Below are 6,248 nucleotides of genomic sequence, written 5' to 3' on the forward strand. Positions count from 1 at the left end.
CGTCGACCACTTTCGAGGTAAGTTTTAAGTGATTAAACGTTGAGTAAATTCAATCATAATAGAACATAATGGGTTGATTTAATAAGAGATGGTGTGGCCATGATATGTTTTAAACTCAAATGGTAAGTTCATAAGTGTTTGGACTTGGAAATTTAAGAGCAAATTGTAATAATTTGCTTAGGACAGCAGCAGTAACGTGATTTTAGAAAATCACCATAAATTTTTGGTGTGGAATTATAGGCTGAATAAAATATGTAATCAAAGCTTAATTAGTCTAGTTTCTTATAAAAGAGGTCGTGTGAGCAAAGAAATTTCCTATAAAGAGATATTTAAAGTTGTGTGAGACGGTGTCAGAATGACTCCGAAATCCCCTCTTCTGTTTTTAGAAAATTATTATAATTTGTACAAAAATGATTATAAGACAAAATTTATATGCTTAGACTCCTTAATGAGTCTAGTTTCAAATGAAATCAAATAGAACACATTTTGAATTTTGTACAATGAGAAATTTGATTCGTAGTGAAGAGTGGTCAGATTAGTCAAACAGTGAAACAGGGGAAACTTTAAGAAAAATCTGGTGTTGATTGGAAAAACCTAAAATTCTGAAAATTTTAGGTATGGAAGATATATGAGTCTATATTCAGGGAAAATTAATGGCAATTGATTTGGAGTTTTGTAGCTCCAGTTATAAATAATTTAGTGACTATTGCTCAGAAAAAACAGATTGTAGTGAATATGTGATTTTGTTGTAAACATTAATGAAACTGTTTGAGTTGCTTATAAGCCATTGTTGAAATTGATGTACAAGGTAAATATATATGTGTGGTAAAGCCGAATGGCTAATATGAGACATGTATGAGATATGTATATGTGGTAAAGCCAAATGGCTAATATGAAATATGTATGAGAGATGTATATTTGGTAAAGCCGAATGGCTATTGTGCCATACGTAGGAGATGTGTATATTGTGGCCGAATGATCAAATGTGAAAGGTGTGTATTATTAGATAATTGATGAGGCAAATGAATTACAAATATGACAATCGATGTGAAGGTTGTAACATGTGATTAAATGTACATGAAACTTGAAATATATTCCGGTAAGACCCGATGACTACGTGTGGAGATTACGTCGGGTAAGACCCGATGACCACGTGTGGAGATTTTATCCGGTTAAAACCCCGCAGCTTTATGCGAGAATATTATCCTGATTAATGTTCGTAGGTTTCGTGCTCGTACTATATCCGAGCTTTAAAGACTCGACGGCTAAATGCTAGGATTCAAGTAAGACTTTGATATTGAGTATCTGCAATAAGTTACCATCAAATAAGTATTATGTATTTAAGATGTTCAGGTACGTATTACTTACTCATCGGCGGAATGATTTCGAGGTGAATTATCAATATCAAAGAGGTAGGTAACTGTGATTAATATTATAACTCCAAATATGAGAATGACCTAATTGGTAATGGTATGCTTGTATAATGAAGTATGTGATGAAATATTCTTATGTATTAATGCATATTCTGTCCAAAAGCCTTATGATTTGAGTATGGGTTGGGTTCAGCTAGATGTGCCAGTACAAGGTAAGGATTATGTCTTGTAAGTTTACGTATATGTGATAAGGAATATGTCTGGTTCTTTATGTACCTACGGTAATTTAGTACTTTTCATGTTGAAATACTTAAAATATGGATGTGATTATGAACAAGTGGAAAGGATTAATGAAAGTTGAAAATTGATGAAGAATGTGCTTTGGAAATATTTGACCATCTAGGTCATTATTATTCGAAAGTATATATGAGACAACCAAGTGATGCGTTTATTGATATTATAGTTCGAGATGAAGCTCTAGGTTAACCTCATCGAATAGTTGAAATGAATGACCATTGATAGTGAATGAGAACACTTTGTTTTGCTCAAAACTTACTAAGCATTAAATGCTTACTCCGTTTCTTTGATTCTATGTCTTATAGATTTTGGCTCGTCAGCTACGGGACTCGGGATTGTCGAAGTCGAAATCGCCCACACTATCAAAGCCCTTTTGGTACACTTTTGGTTGAACTCTGAAAATGGCATGTATAGGACTACCCTTTTTGTTATTAGTCAAGTACTTTGGTGTTGTATATATTTGGATAGCCATGCGAAAATGGCTTATGTATTTTGAGCATAGTGGTATAATCATTTTGTATGTATACGGTTATTGAGAGGTGTGGATATACTTGGTAATGATGGGCCATGGGAATGGTTAATCATGAACATATTTTGTGCTATATATGCTAAAGGGCTAGTTGAATCATGGAAACTATGAAATAGGTAAAGTCTACCTTAAAGGCAGATGCTGACAGCAGCAGTGTTGTAAATTAGAAATATCACTAAAAATAGTAGGAATGGATTTAAATAGTGAATAAATTATGTAATTGAACCTTGATGAATCTACTTTCATATGGAAGTAACGAGACGATCATATGAATAGTATAGTATGAGATGTTAAAGTTTTCGTGGATCAGGGCCAGAACGATTTCTGGATCCCCTGATCTGACTTTGGAAATTCCTTATAAATTAACCAGAGATAATTAGAAGTCATGACATATATTTACAGATTCCTTTTTGAGTCTAGTTTCATTAGAAACAAACAGCATAAGTATTGAAGCCTTGTACAGGGAGATATATAAGTTGTAATGCATGAAGGTCGGAGCAGTCAAACCCTGAAACAGGAGAGACTTTAACTAATAAACTGTACTAATTAGCTTGACCAAAAATTCTAGAAAAAAATCTGTAGATGGATATATGAGACTAGTTTCAGGAAACATTTACGAAACTGGTTTTCGAGTTTTGGAACTCAAGATATGATTTTTAAGGCGACAGTGATGCAGTTAGCCAGCTTGTCTGGAAATTTTTAAATGGACTGTGAAAGTAAATGAATTAAGTCTGTTAGCACCTCATGTTCGACTCCGGCAACGGTCTTGGGTACGGGGTGCTACAATTAAATTGGTATCAGAGCTACGGTTTAGTCGATTCTAGGACTACCGTGTGACAGCCTTAAAACGACCCTAGTCGGAATGTGGTTTCGGGACCACAAAACCGAGGCATAAAAATAATTTAATATTTATTTTATTGCCTATAATGTGTGTTAACTCATGTGTGACATTTTTGATACTTTGATTTAGAGTTATAAATGTGAATTTCACTAGAAAGGACCTAGTAGTAAACTTTGAAAGTATGATGGGGAAATGTGTGATGACTAATTAAAGCATGCATGCAAAACAATGGACTTGCATGTCAAATTTCCCCCCCCCAATAGCTAGTGGCCGGCCATGGCAAGAGTGGATGGGCAAAACATGTCATGAAACATGTTTTGTTGGTGCATTAGGGTGAAATAATAAAATAAAGAGCATGGGCAAAGAAAGAAAAAAAAAATGGTGTCATCCATGCTTCCCCCCCCCCCCCTTGGCCGTGAGTTGAGAGAAAGGAAAAGAAAAAAATTTGGTCCATCTATTCTCATTTTCTTTGGGCTGAAAATTCTAAGAAGGAAGGAAATTTTGCTCCATTTTTAGTTTAGAAGAGATCTAGAAGGAGATTTGGCTATACTTGCATCAAGATTAAGGTATGTTAAGGTTGTGTCATGAGATTCATGCTTGTTTTGGTTGCTAACTTGATGTGCATGTTAGCCATGGTTCAAATCCTTGCTATGCCATGAAAAATGGTATTTGGCCAAGGTTGATATTGTGTTAAAGCCATTGCATGCTAAATGTGAAGCTTGTTGATGATACATGTAATGATGGATTGACTACTCTTGAAATTTCTTTTTATTATTCTTGAGTAGGACATTGAATTCTTTGTTTAACCATGACCGAAGTTGAAGGGATATGGTTGTGATGTATTCGGCCATGGTGCATTCATGAGCATGATTTATGCTTGTTACTTGATTGGTAAAAATTTGTGTTTGGATGGGTATGAACCCCTTGAGATTCGGCCTTGCACCTATATGTGTATATATGTTTGCACATGATATTTTGATTATGAAGAAAGTGATAAATATGTTTGTTTAAAGAAGAAATTTGTTGAAGAATGTTGTGAAATTTGCATGTACATTCGCCTAGTACATGTATAGTGTGAAAACCTTGAAATTATTTTTGATTTTGTGTATTTATGACCATGTATAATCGGCCACATGAGTAATTTGAGCACTTGATGTTATGTTAAAATTCTTGAGCTTAAATATATGGATGCATGTATATGTGGCCATATAATGGCGTTTTGGTTCAAAGGTTGGTGATAAATTATAATAAAGTGAGATGATATGAGATGCCGAATGTGATTTACTAGTAAACATTATTGATAGAAATATTGAATACTTCTACTTGTATTCGTTAAGCTCAAGAGCAAAAGGGAGCTAAATCCGATAAAGGGAAGGAAAAAGTGATCGAATAGCCGTTGAAGCCGTTCGACAACATCCGAGGTAAGTCCTCAAGAAATGACCCTACTCGAATTATGTGAAATGAAATATGGATGTGTAATGATTATTGATTTATGTGTGTATGAGTATTTGAATGATACCCGGGCTAAGTCCCGAAGGCGATTATGCTAGTGATATGTTTGTGTTTGAGCCTTAGTAACGAAAATGAAACATGGATGTGTAATGATTATTGATGTATGTGTGTGCATGAGCAATTGAATGATATCCGGGCTAAGTCCCGAAGACGTTTATGCTAGTAATTATATCCGGGTTAAGACCCGAAGGCAATTGTGCTAGTGGCTACATCCGGGCTAAGACCCGAAGGCATTCGTGCAAGTTGTTAAATCCGGGCTAATACCCGAAGGCATTTGTGCAAGTCGTTCTATCCGAGCTAAGACCCGAAGGCATTCGTGCATGTGGTTATATCCGGTTGTATTCCGAAGAAGCTTGGGCTGGAGGTGAGCATTGGTTGTTGTAATAAATTTAATTAGTACGCTCGAAAAGCCCAAAGGATAAGGTATGTTTATATGTGCATTGGAAAAGTCGATATGTTTGAGTAACATTCGTTCAATCGACTAACGAGTTTTCAGCTATTAAATTGGTTGATATCTTGTGAAAGTATATAATGATGAAGTGTGAAGTAAGTATGATTATGTGAATGTGTATTAATGAAATGATTCATTTGGCTATGTGAATGTAATGCTTTAGTTAAAGCTGATTTTATTGCTTGAGACTTACTAAGCATAAAAATGCTTACTCCGTTGCTTTGGCTCTCTGTTTTATAGATTTTGCTCGTTAGCGATCGGATCCGGGATCATTAAAGTCGAAGTCATCTACACTATCAAAGCCTCCATTTTGGTATAATTTTGGTTGAACTTTGAAATGGCATGTATAGGACTACCCTATTGTTGAAGGTCATGTACCTTTCGGTTTAGTGTAAACTTGGATAGCCATGCGAAAATGGCTTATATACGTTTTTGGTATGATACTATAATCGTTGTATGTTGATCATTATGGGGTATGGAATTGTTTTGAGAAGATCAGCCATTGGAATGGTTAATCATGATCACACTTTGTGCTATGTATGCAAAGAGGGGCAATTGAATCGTGGAAATCATGAAATAGGTAAAGATTACCTTGAAAACAGATGCTGGCAGCAGCAGTGGTGTGGTTTTGAAAAATCACCAAAAATTGTAAGAATGGTATTAAATAGTGAATAAGTTATGTGAATGAACATTGATGAGTCTACTTTCATATGGAAGAAACGAAACGGTCATAGGAGTTACTTGTTAAGAGATATTAAAGTTATCGTGAGACAGGGCCCGAACGGTTTCTGGGTCCCCTGTTGCGACTTTAAAAATTTACTATAAATTATCCAGAAAGAATTAGGAGTCATTCCTTATATGTGAAGATTCCATTTTGAGTATAGTTTCATTAGAAACAAACGGCACCAGTATTAAAGCCCTGTACAGAGAGATATTCAAGTTGTAATGCGTGAAGGTCAGAGCAGTCAATCCCTGTAATATGGGTGACTTTAGCTAATAAACTGTACCAATTGGCCCGACCAAAAATTCTAGAAATAAATCCATGGAAGGATAAATGAGTCTAAATTCAGGGAAAATTTACGGAATCAGTTTCCGAGTTTTGAAACTCGAGATATGATTTTTAAGGCGACAGTGATGCAGATTTCCAGCCTGTCTGGAAATGCCAAATTGGTCGGTGCTTTAAGAGGACTTGGCTCGTTAACCCCTCGCGTCCGACACCGGCGATGGTCTCGGGTTTGGGGTGTT

General features: G+C 35.6%; 1 long non-coding RNA gene across 1 annotated transcript; it reads left to right on the forward strand.

The window, feature by feature from the left end:
- Positions 1-4,382: 4,382 nt before the first annotated feature.
- LOC128295300 (uncharacterized) lies at positions 4,383-5,527 on the forward strand. The gene is made up of 2 exons (XR_008285659.1): positions 4,383-4,461; positions 5,244-5,527. It is a non-coding gene; the product is annotated as an uncharacterized LOC128295300 (long non-coding RNA).
- Positions 5,528-6,248: the final 721 nt, after the last annotated feature.

The sequence above is a fragment of the Gossypium arboreum genome, chromosome 7 (assembly GCF_025698485.1).
Source record: "Gossypium arboreum isolate Shixiya-1 chromosome 7, ASM2569848v2, whole genome shotgun sequence".
Lineage (NCBI taxonomy): Eukaryota > Viridiplantae > Streptophyta > Magnoliopsida > Malvales > Malvaceae > Gossypium > Gossypium arboreum.